Source organism: Barbus barbus, assembly GCF_936440315.1.
Source record: "Barbus barbus genome assembly, chromosome: 27".
Classification (NCBI taxonomy): Eukaryota; Metazoa; Chordata; class Actinopteri; order Cypriniformes; family Cyprinidae; genus Barbus; species Barbus barbus.
The window spans coordinates 28,355,137-28,369,731 of NC_136755.1; the positions used below are offsets into that span (position 1 = coordinate 28,355,137).

The following is a 14,595-nucleotide window of genomic DNA, read 5'->3' on the forward strand; positions in this document are numbered from 1 at the left end:
CACACACACACACACACACACACACAGCAGTGAACACACACACACACACGCGCACACACACACACACACACACACACACACGCACATGTTGGTTTTTGTGATTTATGGGGACTCTCCATAGGCGTAATGGTTTTTATACTGAACAAACTGTGTGTGCTATTGCCCTACACCAACCCTACACCTAAACTTAGCCCTCACAGGAGACTTTGTGCATTTTTAGATTTTCAAAAAAACATAATTTAGTATGTTTTTTAAGCCTTTTGAATTACGGGGACATAGGCAGTGTCCTCATAAACCACCTTCATATTGTAATACCTCTGTCATACCCATGTCATTATACACATTTGTTTCCTCATAAACCACATAAACATGTGCACGCACACACACACAAACGCACACACACGCACACACACACATATGTATAACTATATACATACAGCTTTTGTTTATTTCGTGGCCTAATGGTTAGAGAGTCAAACTCATAATACAAAGGTTGTGAGTTCGAGTCTCGGGCTGTTAGGGGTTGTAGGTGGGGGGAGTGAGTGTACAGTGCTCTCGACTGAGGTGTGCTTGAGCAAGGCACCGAACCCTCAACAGCTCCCCGGGCGCCGCAGCATAAATCCGGGTGTGTGTTCACTGCTGTGTGTGTGTGTGTGTGTGTGTGTGTGTGTTCACTGCTGTGTGTGTGTGTGTGTGTGTGTGTGTGTGTGTGTGTGTGTGTTCACTGCTGTGTGTGTGTGTGCACGTTGGATGGGTTAAATGCAGAGCACAAATTCCTAGTATGGGTCACCATACTTGGCTGTATGTCACATCACTTTCACTATATAATATATGTGTGTACTGTGTATATTTATTATGTATATATTTAAGAAAAAAATGTTACGTCTATATATTAAATATTCTGTTCTTGTAAAGTGTTGAAACATCGGTCTGACATCTGAATGAACTCTTTGTGAATAAATAAGTGTTATTTTGGTAATGAAAAATATACAATAAAATACATTTTTTTTTTTTTTTTTTACATATAAAGATTTGTATTAAAAAATATTAATTGTTCTGCTGTTGATGGACTTAGCCTACTTCTTTTTTTTTACATAGAATTTCTCCAGCCTTTGAAAAAATCCTCTCACAAAAACCCATGAAGTGAAGATGCGTTAACTCCACTTTTATACTTTGTGGGAGTTAGGTTGAGACAGATGCGCAATTGTGTGATTTGTTCCTGACCCTGTCAATCAAACGCAGAACCGGCAGGTATGCCACGCCCCGAAACACTTGTGACACGCCCCGATGCTTCGAATCGCATTAGTCACGTGACATGGGTGTTTCGAATCACGCTTTGGCAAAACATCTGTGTTGAATCAGCTAATAATACAATGTGACATTCTGTAGTTTTGTCTCATATTCATCTTTTAATCATATTTGTAAACGGAGTGTCTATTTACACTAAGTGCAAATAGCCCATCTTGTTGGTAAAGGCTATTTACACTAACTCCGCCCACTAACGTGTGATTTGATTAGTCAACAATAAAAAAAAGCAGTGAGTTCTACATCAGTTTCAGTGGTGTGTAGATGGTAAGGCGCATGCTTTTTGACGCGATCGACCCGAGTTCGAGCCCACCTTTTGCCAAACATTTTTTCCCCTTTTCAAATCTCATATCGCATCAGAAAGGCATTTATTTTCAATAAAAATGAAGGAAATAATCAAAAAGTTGAAAATAAAGTATCGGGTAGGGTTAGGGCAGGTGTAGGGGGGGCTTTATTGTCCCAATAAGGTGGCATCCATTTAATAAATTTGAATTAAAATTATAATTTACACTCAGTACGTTATTATTGCGTACTGTTTTATAATGTACTACACTACTGAGGTGCAGATAATTGCCACTATTTGCAATAAGTAGTATAAATAGCAGAAAATCTTGCTATTTTAACAGTGTAAATAGAATCTATTGCTATTTGCACTTAGTGTAAATAGCATCTGTCACTAAAAAAATATGCTATTTGCACTTGGTGTAAATAGCATCTAATTTCTATTTACACTTAGTGCAAATAGCCGCTGCCATTTGTAAATGTCTTGACTCGAGCCAACAGAGCAATTTTGTCTTTACTGTTCCAATACTTATGGAGGGCACTGTATATAAAATGCTAAATGACTATACTGTAACTATATATATATATATATATATATATAGACTCTAAGCTTTTGAATGGTAATAGTGTTAAATAAAAGCTTTTTATTTCAGATACATGTTTATCTTTGGATCCTTCTATTCATCAAAGAATCCTGAAAACTGTTTTAAATATTGATAATGATAATAATTAAAAAAGGTTTCTTGAGCAGTAAATCAGCATATTAGAATTATTTCTGAAGGCTCATGTGACTGAAGACTGGAGTAAAGATGCTGAAGGAATGGATGGCAGATCTACAATGGCCTTCATAATAATATTAATTACAATATTTCTTGGATAATTATTAATCAAAGTTAAATTTATGCATGTTAGAGAATGAGTTGATTATGGCTTTAGTCTGCCTTTCTACTCTCTCATTGTGTGTGTGACCATGCTCAATAAGGTTTAGGGCTGAGGCAACCTTGAAGTAAGATAAGTGTTTCTCTGCGTATGTGTGTTAGTATCTGTCTGTACAGGGAGAAGCTCAGACAGTCCAGGACAAACGTTCTGCTGCCGATCTCCAGCGTATCAGATATACGTCTTTGGAGAGACGTATTGCGTCGGACCTCTGATCACTTGTCACTAAAATAGTCGTCAGAAGATATGCTTCAAGCTTGCGTCCATATGTGGAAATTGTCTAAATTTATCTAGGTTTTAGAACCAATCAGAATTTTGATGACTTATGCTTTGACGCAATTAGCAACCTCTGTCAGGGTATAATTGTTGATTTTGAATTGTATGCAGAGCGGCCTACGAACTCCATCACAAGTGTTGAAGCTGACTTGTGCTGATGAAACTGCAAACTATTTCTTCAGTAAATTTCTGGAATTAATCGCATCTCTGACTCCTTGTCTTTGTTCATCATACCTGGTCCATGGGTTTTAACTGTCATTCTGGAGCTGGAGTTTGTCTTTGGATGAGCTAGGAGATTTTTTCTTGAAACCCTCCCAAACAACATGTGGTGATGTAGGTGCTGTTTGAAAATTAGTTTTTAAGGTTTTCTGCCCCCGAGACTCAACTATTTTCTGCAATTCTCCAGCTGTGGTCCTTGGAGAGTCTTTAGCCACTCAAACTCTCCTTCTCACCGTGCATTAGGACGATATAGACACACGTCCTCTTCCAGGCAGTTTTGTAACATTTTATGTTGATTGGAAATTCTTAATTATTGCCCTGATGGTGGAAATGGGAATTTTCACTGCTCTAGCTCTTTTCTTAAAGCCACTTCACTAATTTGTGAAGCTCAATTATCTTTTGTTTCACATCAAAAATATATTCTTTGTTTTTTCTCATTGTGAATGATAATTAAGGTAATTTGGGCTTTGTTTTCCCTCCTATTTATATTTCTGTGAAACAGGAAGCCATGGCTGGATAATTTCATGTTCATAATCACCCTGGAGTGCTCAAAATTGTGAATATGAATGGGATTATACTTCAGAGATATTTTACTCATAAGAATTTCTAGGGGTGCCAATAATTGTGTCCAACGTATATTTGAGAATAACATTTATTTCATAATGATATTTCCCCCATTTTAAATTCTTATTATCCAATGAAAGGTTAGATTTTTATGATTGTTTTAAATAAAAGATCAAAAGGATTAACAATGCAGAGTAATTTACACAGCCTTCTTTGATCATATTTACCAAGGGTGCCGATATTTTTGGCCATGACTGTGTGTATATGTGTATATATATATATATATATATATATATATATATATATGTATAAATTATAATTTAATAATAATATATATATAAATATAATTAATTTACATATGATAAATTATATTAATTACATAAAAAAAGACAATCAATAGATCAGATTAAATCTAATTTTCCTTATTAGGGGCCAAGTAATGTGACATAAAAATGGGCATAAAAGGGCTAGAAACTTGTGCAGTCACTGACACAGGTGCATCCCGTAGGTTTTAGCTTGTTGACAAATTGAAAGAATTGATGATCAGATCAGCTGGAAGAGTTTGAAAACCACAGTGGAGGTGACCGCGTAGATCAGAAGTCATTATTTTTGAAATTTTGTTGTATGCATTTGTAATTTTTATTTCATTTCTTTATTTTTAAAATGTGTATAGGTAGTATTTATAAAGTTTTAGCTTTTAGTTTTGGATCTGTTTTTAGTTGTTTTAATACTACTATTGATTGCTTCTGCTGTCCTCATTTGTAAGTCACTTTGGATAAAAGCGTCTGCTAAATGACTAAATAATAATAATAATAATAATGATAGTGGACTTCAGGAGAAACCCCTGCACTCTCCCCACTCACCATCATAGACAGCACTGTGACTGCAGTGGAGACATCATCTCTCAGGACCTGAATTGGGACACTCACATCAACTCATCAAACATTGTAAAAAAAGCCCAACAAAGGTTGTACTTCCTTCGCCAGCTCAGGAAGTTTAACCTGCCACAGGAGCTGCTGAAACAGTTCTACTCAACCGTCATTGAGTCTGTCCTGTGCACATCAATAACTGTCTGGTTTGGCTCAGCTACAAAATCAGGGGTCAGAAGACTACAGAGAACTGTTCGGACTGCTGAACGGATTACCGGCTGCCCACCCTCCAAGAACTGTATACATCCAGAGTGAGGAAAAGGGCTCAGAAAGTCACTCTGGATCCCTCACATCCAAGTCATCCCCTTTTTGAACTTTTGCCATCTGGCCGGCGCTACAGAGCCACAATTACCAGGACAGCCAGGCACAAGAACAGTTTCTTCCCCCAGGCAATCCAATTTATAATAGTTAAATGCCCCAAATTATGCAATAACAATGTGCAAGAACCTTATATGTATTTGCTACCAACTCCATCCTTGTATATCCCTGTATCTCCTTTTATTCTATTCCATTCTATCATCTGTTGGACAACTGTATATACAATCATTTATGTTTCAATTATTTTTTTCTTTTAAAATTTTGTTTATGTATATTTGCATGTGTGTATTTTTTTTATTCTCATCTTATTCTTATTGTCTGTGTGTCGTTGTTTTCTCTGTGAACTGGAAGCTTATGACACTAAAACAAATTCCTTGTATGCGCAAGCATACTTGGCAATAAAAGCTGTTTCTGATTCTGATTAGTGCAAAAATGATTGTAAAAAAACTGTAACAGATACAAATGTGTTGGCAAGTTAACAGAAAATGTAATACATTTGCACTTTAAATATGTCCATGTTTCTTCTTTTGGTAGTTAATTTTCGTAAGGGATGTGTTGCCATTTGCCAGATTAACAAACAATTATTTACACTTTAAGAGGACATGTAATGAATATATATAGATACAGTCTTCACTGCTTTAGGATTAACAGAACTTCCATATGCTTGTCTAACTTTGAATAGCCTAAAGGAAAGAGATTATTCTTTACTTTATTCTTTATTTGATTATTTCTATACCAATGCAGGCAGTTGGATTAAAATTTTACATTTCAATGGTTGATTGGTGCAATTGAGACAGACGATGCACTATATATCTGTGCAAGGTTACAGCAACACTAAAATATATTGTAAAATTTTCTCACTCATTCAAAATCACCCAGAATGTAATGTAGAAATGAGGTGTTGTACTGTAGGTTTTTACTGTATGTGCTGCTAAATATAGCCAAATCTAACCTGGTTTTCTAAAGACCATTACTAACTTAAAGCTCTTCTTGGCTCAGAATAATAGCTAATAGGTTAATATTATGAAGCCCCAAAATACATTTGAGTTTTGACACAAACCTTTCAAAGTATACTCCATTTGATAGTGTGATGGACATCTCCACACTAGAAAGTTTCATCCTAGTGCCTGTGCTTTTTCTCTCTAGAAGTTATGACCAGTAAAAATGTCTTTGCACTGGTTTAAACTAGAATTGCAGGCATCTCTTAAACCCCTCACACAATGCAGGTGTCTGTTGCTGTCTCCAGCTTATCCTCACATTCGTTTCCCAGTTTACCCTATCTATGCTTAAACCCAAATTATATTTAATTTTTTATGCCTATGCTAGGGTGTGGTAATGGTTATTTGTTTTATGTGTGTACAGTACATTTGATGCATTAGCTAAGCTGGTGATTATCAGCTAGCATTAAATGCAGTCATGCAAGTCTGACATCCGATAATTAGTTTGTTCTGTGCAGACGCTGTTTCAAGTCTCATAATCCATCCTATCTTGTTTGCTTTACCAAAACATTTATCAATTCTGTTTCCCTTTTGTCATTCACATATTTTCTTTCTTCATAATATCCTTTCCAAAATCGTAAACCTGAGTTATATTATGCTAAAATATTTGTATTCTATAGTTTGTTGTTTTCAGATGTTAAGGTGGCACATCTAAGAATGGCAATCCTGTCTTTTATTACACTGCATTGTAGGTCATTTTTGAGTCATGCTATTTCAGTGTTATACCAGACCGGTGTAAGTTGCTTTGTAAAATTTGAGTTGGGTGTTCTGTTTGACTTCTCTTGCATCCTGTTCATCTTGTTTATTCTCTTTCCTTAAGGTTGATACAAGTTATATTTGCATTTTTGACAGATCAAACAGTCTTTAAGGAGCTTTTCATACAGCTCATTTGGCATGCATTTTGAAGCCTTGACAGTCGAAACTTTGAAGCAATTTTAAACTGACACACACCCGAAGTGGAGCACAGAAACCCATCTGCCACACAGCGCCAGTACTGAATTGACTTATCTTTCAATAGCTTTTCTAGTTTTAATAAGAATCAATGCATGTTGAATTGATACAGTGAGGGCTATGTAGTTTTTGGTTTACAATGTTACATTTAATTAGTTTATTTAATTTCTGTAGTATTACTTACTTCTGTTAGGTAGACCTAACTGGAAAACACTCTTTATTTCGACTTGTTTGTATCTTCATTGTTCTTATTTTATTACTGATTGTTTAATTGTCCTCACTAAGCTTTGGGAACTTTTTACTTATATCAGTTAGGCTAGTATTATTTTGTTCTGTGATATCGAAATTTGTACCAAGAATTGTAAAAATTCAGTGTAATCTAAAATGTTTGTATTATAACAACCATATTTCCCTATTGTGATATATATTGCCATCATGAAATAAAATTACTCATACACCCACCCCTACAGATCCTTTTCAATAATTATATTTACACATTTAAACATCCACCCTTAACCTGTTTTGCAGGTGGAAGGTTGTTTAGAATATCAGCAAAGAAATGTCATGCAATCGTACATATACACTCTTAAAAATAAAGGTGCTTAAAAGGTTCTTCACAGCGATGCCATAGAAGAACCATTTTAGGTTCCACAAAGAACCATTTCTTTCCTTTTTATCTGAAGAACCTTCTTTCGCCACAAATAACCTTTTCTGAAACAGAAAGGTTCTTCAGATGTTAAAGGTTCTTTATGGACCCATTTGGACAAAAAGGTTCTTCTATGGCATAGTGAAGCACCTTTATTTTTAAGAGTGTATATATTTAAGAGCTTGCCAATAGTTGTCATAGCAGTAAGTATAGGCAAAACAATCACTAAGCTGACATAAAAATTGGCTGACATAAGATTACTAGAAACCTGGGCATTTACTGTCACAGGTGCATCTCGTAGGTTTTACCTGGTTGACAAACTGAAAGAGTTGATGATCAGATCAGCTGGAAGAGTTTGAGAACCGCAGTAGAGGTGATTATGTAGATCAGAAGTCCAGACAGCCACGTGAACCCCATAGGTGAAAGAGATACCGCAACAGAAATGGTGCTGATGGGTGTGCTAATGGTCGTGCCGTTGGGTGCGCTGGTGATGTTGCCCTTGGGTGCGCTGGTGATGTTGCCGTTGGGTGCGCTGGTGATGTTGCCGTTGGGTGCGCTGGTGATGTTGCCCTTGGGTGCGCTGGTGATGTTGCCGTTGGGTGCGCTGGTGATGTTGCCCTTGGGTGCGCTGGTGATGTTGCCCTTGGGTGCGCTGGTGATGTTGCCCTTGGGTGCGCTGGTGATGATGCCGTTGGTTGCGCTGGTGATGATGCCGTTGGTTGCGCTGGTGATGATGCCAGTGGTTGCGCTGGTGATGTTGCCAGTGGTTGCGCTGGTGATGATGCCAGTGGTTGCGCTGGTGATGATGCCGTTGGTTGCGCTGGTGATGATGCCAGTGGTTGCGCTGGTGATGTTGCCAGTGGTTGCGCTGGTGATGATGCCGTTGGTTGCGCTGGTGATGTTGCCAGTGGTTGCGCTGGTGATGTTGCCAGTGGTTGCGCTGGTGATGTTGCCAGTGGTTGTGCTGGTGATGTTGCCAGTGGTTGCGCTGGTGCCAGTGGTTGCGCTGGTGATGTTGCCAGTGGTTGCGATGTTGCCAGTGGTTGCGCTGGTGATGTTGCCAGTGGTTGCGATGTTGCCAGTGGTTGCGCTGGTGATGTTTCCGTTGGTTTGCACTGACATTGTTGCCGTTGTTTGCGCTGGTGTTGTTGTCATTGTTTGCGCTGGGGATGTTGGTGATATAGCCGTTGTTTGCGCTGGGGATGTTGTTGTTGTTTGCGCTGGTGTTGTTGTCGTTGTTTGCGCTGGTGTTGTTGTCGTTGCTTGCGCTGGTGATGTTGTCGTTGTTTGCGCTGGTGATGTCGTTGTTTGCGCTGGTGATGTCGTTGTTTGCGCTGGTGATGTTGTCGTTGTTGTCATTGTTTGCGCTGGTGATGTTGTCGTTGTTGTCGTTGTTTGCGCTGGTGATGTTGTCGTTGTTGTCATTGTTTGCGCTGGTGATGTTGTCGTTGTTGTCGTTGTTTGCGCTGGTGATGTTGTCGTTGTTGTCATTGTTTGCGTTGGTGATGTTGTCGTTGTTGTCATTGTTTGCGCTGGTGATGTTGTCGTTGTTGTCGTTGTTTGCGCTGGTGATGTTGTCGTTGTTGTCGTTGTTTGCGCTGGTGATGTTGTCGTTGTTGTCATTGTTTGCGTTGGTGATGTTGTCGTTGTTGTCATTGTTTGCGCTGGTGATGTTGTCGTTGTTGTCGTTGTTTGCGCTGGTGATGTTGTCGTTGTTGTCATTGTTTGCGTTGGTGATGTTGTCGTTGTTGTCATTGTTTGCGCTGGTGATGTTGTCGTTGTTTGCTCTGGTGATGTTGTCATTGTTTGCGCTGCTGTTGTTGTCGTTGTTTGCACTGGTGTTATCATTACAGCCACTAGCAGTAGTAGTATTTGAGTTTTAGAAGCCATATTCAGGTCTTTCACTATTTAGATGGGGCAAACAATGAAATTAAACAATAATGTTCCACCTTTTTAAATGTTTTTAAAATCATATTCTATATACTAATATTTTATAACTAAGAGTTTACAATATTCAATAACACATTTATTACAATCACATAGAAAACAAAATTATATACTATATATACTCAATTCAATTCAAGTTTACTTGTATAGCTCTTTTCAAGATGCAAATCGTGCATAGCAGCTTTACAGAAAATTCGAGTTTCTACATTATATTTAGTAATAGTTCATCAGTGGTGACTATCTCAAGTTGATGTCCATAGGCAGAAATATGGTGTGTGTGTATATATATATATATGTGTCATATTTACCGTTTGTCTTGGGTGATCTTTCTCTGTGTCTCTCGATTCTCTAGACGGATGCAAGTGTGAATGCCAGAGGTGATCTTGGGCTTTTATTTGAATATTACGCATTAAATCAACAACCTTGCAAGAGGCGGAGAAGAGATATTAATGCAGGATGGAAGTGATTGCATGTATTATTTGTTTTGTCAGTCTCTTTCTCTTAAAGGGATAGTTCACCCAAAAATCATAATTGTGTCATCATTTATGTACTCATCCTCTGGAAAAATTTAAGAGACCACTCCAAATTTTCTGAAATCAGAATCACGTATGGCTACCATTCCATTCCAGTGTCTGTTGAATTGAACGAGGAAAAGTATAGAAACCACCGCCGTGTATTCTGTGTATGTGTATTCTGTAATATGTTGTTTTCAAATTAAAATGATTGTGAAAGCAATGATATAAGTTTTGAGTGAGGAAATTAATGATTCAGTTCTGCCTTAACTGGCAGAGTATACAGTGAGTGTCAGGTTGCTTCCATCTGTCGGTCAACAACCAAAAGGATGACATCATATGACCTACAAAAAGAATGGCAAACAGCAGTTGGGGTGAAGTGCACGGCAAGAACAGTTCAAAATAGGCTCCTAGAGGCAGGACAAAGCTAGAAAAAAGCCCTTCATCAATGAGAAGCAAAGAAGAGCCAGGCTGAGCTTTGCCTAAGACCATAAGGATTGGACCATAAAGGACTGGAGTCAGGTCATCTTCTCTGATGGGTCCAGTTTTCAGCTTTGCCCAACACTTTATCGTCTAATGTGTATTTATTGAATGAGCACTGTGCTACGTCCAAACTGATTACACTGTATTTTATGTATAATCATTTTCTATTTTTAACAGTTAAAAGTTTAATTTTAAATCAATTTTTAAATCATTTTAAAAGTTTTTAAGTTCCCTGTTTTATTGTTGTGATTATTTTTTTAATAATTATTTTACTTCCTTTTATGTAAAGCACTTTGAATTACTATTGTGTATGAAATGTATAATATAAATATAAATAAACTTGTCTTGCCTTGCCTTAATGGTTAGACAGAGACCTGAAGAGACGTACAGTGGTTTTGCACCCACTGTGAAATTTGGTGGAGGATCTGGGGGAACTTCTGCAAAGGCTGAAATGGGCCACATTCATCTTTGTGAAGGGTGCATGAATCAAGTCTCATTCAGGGTTGTCCTGAAAGAAAACCTGATTACTTCTGCTGTGACAATGTTCCCCAACTCTGAGGATTGATTTTTTTTTTCCAGCAGGACAATGCTCCATGCCACACAGCCAGGTCAAGGTGTGGATGGAGGACCACCAGATCAAGACCCGGTCTTGGCCAGCCCAATCTCCAGACCTGAACCCCATTGAAAACTTCTGGAAGTTCCCCGTTTTATTGTTGTGATTATTTTTGTGATTATTGTGAATTTTTGCACCAAGAGTGGCATAAAGTCACCTAATAGCAATATGAAAAAATGGTGGAATGCATGCCAAGACGCAGGAAAGCTGTGATAAGCTTGGAAAGCTCATTCCACCAAATATTGATTTCCGAACTGTTTCGGAGTTAAAACATTAGTATTTTGTTGTTTAAAAATTAATATGAACTTGTTTTCTTTGCATTATTTGAGGTCTGAAAACAAGGCATCTTTTTTGTTATTTTGATGCATATTTTCTGCAAAGAGATGCAAATTCCTTTTGTGTAAACATACTTGGCAATAAAGCTCTTTCTGACTTCTGATTTCTGTAGTTTATATATATTTAAAAAAAAAGTCAATCTTACTCAAAAACATACCTATAATTAGTAAAACCAGAGAAACTGATAATTTTGCAGTGGTCTGCAGTGTTTCCAGTATTCATGTATTATCTTTATTTATAATATCCTTTGCTAAATTGTAAACCCGTTGAAAGATTTACATTTGTATTCTGTATTGTGTTGTTTTCAAATTAGAATCATTGTGATAGCAATGATCTACTGGAAAGTATTTTACTTTTGCCTGTCTTTTACCTATATTTGCTTTTTTTCAGATTCTCCAAAGCATTGCTAATCATGTCTTCTTTCAAAAATAAAAAAAAATACATTGGAAAAATGACCCTATTCCCAAAAATAGTGGCGTGTTCCTTTAAGACTGGTTTTGTGGGCCATATTAAATATAATACAAATATTATTTCTTTCTCAGGTCCTCCACAGTCTCAGCTGTATGGCTCATAAGAACCGTCTCTTCTTGGTGGCTAACATGCCGTCCCGTCAGAGCTGTAACCGAACTGCGGACCCTCGCTGTCCTGCAGACGGTCAGTACCAGTTCAACACAAACGTGGTGTTCAGCGATCAGGGCGTCATCGTGGCCCGATACCACAAGCAGAACTTGTACTTTGAGGCGGCGTTTGACACTCCGCCAGAGTGCGAGTATGTCACGTTCATCACACCTTTCGCAGGTCGATTTGGGGTGTTTACCTGCTTCGACATTCTCTTCCGTGACCCGGCGGTGACGCTAGTAAAATAAATGGGCATCTGGCAGATCGTGTACCCGACTACATGGATGAACCAGCTCCCCCTGCTGGCTGATGTACAGTTTCAGCGCTCGTTCTCGCGCGCGACAGGCATCACGCTGCTGGCTGCTTTGGAACGCCGAATGGGTCATAATTCTGACCCTGGTGTCCAGAAAGCGCCTGTTTTTACTGTTCTAGTCGAAGCAGGTACCGCCATCCATTACGGCGTTTTGTAGTACAGACGCCGTAAATTACGGCATTCTCACAGACATGATAAATATATTAATCGATTTTATGACATATGTTGTTATTACGAGGAAATATATCGTTTTAACGAGAACAGATGTCGTTTAAAGAGAAAATGATGTTGTTTTAATGACAGCATTATTGAGTGGAAATAATAATATTGCAGCAGTGCGTAACCGTAGAAAAAGGCCAGCATTTTGACATTTTTTATTCCACAGAAATGTACTTCTATTGTACTCAAGGCATACTGCAAGCAAGTCTATAGCATATGGCAAATCAAATTTAATCAACAGTAAAAACCGACGCCACTGCTTCAACTGATTCATGTAAGCTGTTGAATAATAACTTTCCCTTTATTCCTGTTATTTGCAGAAAGGGCAGTTTCTCCAAAATCGAAAAGCCATTGTAATACACAACAAACGAAAAGGTGAAAAAAGAACATCGGAGCTCAGACTTGAACTCCCTTCACTAAAGCAACATAGGTTACAATGAACCAGACCACTGCTCTTCAGCTAACAGTACTTATAAGCGTATGCTCACTGTATTTGACAAACATCAACATACACAAAGGATAATAAAATTGTACAATTTATGCACATATAATAAAGAAGACGAAGATACACGTGTACCCAATGAAAAAGTAAAAATATCACATGATGAAAGTCCAAATGTTGGTCACACTAAATTAACGGCGTTTTGGATTGCATCAATAAACGCCGATATTAACGTTCTGCCGTGAGAACGCCGTAATTTACGGCGTCTGTACTACAAAACGCCGTAATGGATGGCGGTTTTTCGACTAGAACGCTGTAAAAACAGACGCTTTCTGGACACCAGGCGCCTGGTTAATGGCGAATTATGACCCATCCGGCGTTCCATAGGCTGCCCATGTCCGATCCGCAGAGTACGTACGGCATAACCGGCAGCGGCATCTTCATGCTGTGGGATTCGCTCATCCACCACGACACAGAGGGGGATTCTGGGAAATTGCTTGTGTGTAGAGTGCCAGTTTTGGATCTGTCATTTATTGGGGATGACAGGCACAAACTGGTGCCATTTTCTGGGTATACAAGTTCAAAATTACCAGAAAAGATGCATGTTTGGCCTACCAGTCTTTTTAATGCAAATCATAGTGGAAAATACTGCCAGAAAGACTGAATGTGCAACTTCATTTACAACCTTTAACTCTATCATGATGTATGATAATTTCACTCTGGTGCCTTTGAAGGGCACTGAAGGGAACATCAGCATCTGTAGTGGTTCAGTCTGCAGTCACCTGCTGTTCCGGAGGTCAGACGCACGCGTGTTTTACGCTCTAGGTGTCTTCGACGGCCTCCATGTGGTGCATGGGATATATTACCTGGAGATTTGCGCTCTGGTGAAGTGCACAGGTGAGCATCACAGCAGCTGTGGAGGAGAAACCGAGCATGCTCAGACGCTGGTGGACTTCAGACCCGACTTCACACGTGTTCCCGGGGATTCTGGGAAGCGGGATGACGCTGGATGTTCCGGATCATTCCGTTTGGGAGGAAGGGAATCTATTTTACATGAGCCGAATGGGAATGAGCGCTGGGCTTGTGACTGCAGTGCTGTATGGGAGACACTATGAGAAGGACAATGTCTAAAAAATAAATGCAATACAAATACATACATACTTAAAGAAATGCATTTGTTCACCCAAAAATGAAAATGGAAAATTCTGTCATTTTAATAAAAAAATTTCCAATCCTATATAATTTTAAGAATATTCATGCTCTTCTAAATGAAAATGCATACAATGAAAGTCAAGCTCCAAAAACAAAAACCTCTCATGTGCTATATTTCAAATTGCTTTATGTGAGAAATGTATTAATATGGTATTATTGGCTTAAAATCTTCCTCTTTGGCACAAGAATGACATGAGGGTGAGGAAATGTTGCAACTTTAAATTTGGGATAGAATTAACTCTTTAAAGCAGTCATAAGATTTGAAACCTCTCATTCACATTCATTGTTTAATTTGTAAGCGATTCAGTGTTTTTAATGAAAACTCGCTTATAAGAGCGAAAGAGACACTCATTTATCGACCGGCATTTACATACAAAAGTAAATCTTGTCAGGCATTTACAGTATTTACAAAACATTTAAATATTAAAACAGATAATATGGAGCGATAGATGGGTGGAAAGATACCGGAAATGGAG

General features: G+C 38.3%; 1 pseudogene across 1 annotated transcript; it reads left to right on the plus strand.

The window, feature by feature from the left end:
* Window positions 1-10,959: 10,959 nt before the first annotated feature.
* On the plus strand, window positions 10,960-14,038 carry LOC306847482 (biotinidase-like; annotated as a pseudogene). The gene is made up of 3 exons: window positions 10,960-11,070; window positions 11,858-12,310; window positions 13,317-14,038. The product of its transcript is annotated as a biotinidase-like (transcript).
* Window positions 14,039-14,595: the final 557 nt, after the last annotated feature.